This window comes from Carlito syrichta, unplaced genomic scaffold (assembly GCF_000164805.1).
Source record: "Carlito syrichta isolate Samal-C Ts95f unplaced genomic scaffold, Tarsius_syrichta-2.0.1 Scaffold316252, whole genome shotgun sequence".
NCBI lineage: Eukaryota > Metazoa > Chordata > Mammalia > Primates > Tarsiidae > Carlito > Carlito syrichta.
This window is the reverse complement of record NW_007260348.1, coordinates 503,568-504,264: the sequence shown is the minus strand read 5'-3', so window position 1 is coordinate 504,264 and position 697 is coordinate 503,568.

The following is a 697-nucleotide window of genomic DNA, read 5'->3' as shown; positions in this document are numbered from 1 at the left end:
AACCCTTTTTGGGTCAGAGATTCAGTCAACTTTGTAGCTCCCACAGTGCATTTACTAAAGCACTTTCCAAGTACTAATTGCTCAACACATGCTTGTTGGAGAAACCAGTGAATAAAGGTGAAATAACAAAATGTGGGCGAACTTTGGAAAGATCAGACCTTTTCGCTGAAATCGAAGCCCACAGAGTGAATCGCGGGCACCACTGCACCAGGGGAAAGTTCCCCAAAGCGGCCTGGGAAACCCCCCTCCTTAGCACCACCTCCCCGATCCCCTTCTGGTTTTCCTCTCAAACTTCTCAGCCTGCCCATGCCCGGCAGACATCCAGGGACTGCCTGCTCGCGGAGACTGCCCGTCTCCCCCGCGACTCCCCAAAACTCTGCAAGGCGGGGAGAAGTCAGACGGCCTAGACTCGGCGGACTCCCGCGCATGCTCCGGGACTTGACCAGGGTCACGCAATAAAAGCCCGCAATAATTAAAATCCAGTCTCCACATTTTACAGGTGACCTGGGAGAGGTACAATGACTCCCGCTTCTCAGAAGAGGACCGGGCCGGGCCGCAACCGAGGGCCGGTAGGAGGAGGCTGCTCGCAAAACCCGGAAAAAGCCTGCCCGATCCACTCAGTGGGCCGCCACGCGCCTCCAGACATGCGCAGTAGCCTCCCCCGCGGCGGCGGCGGCGGCGGCGGCGGCGGCGGCTC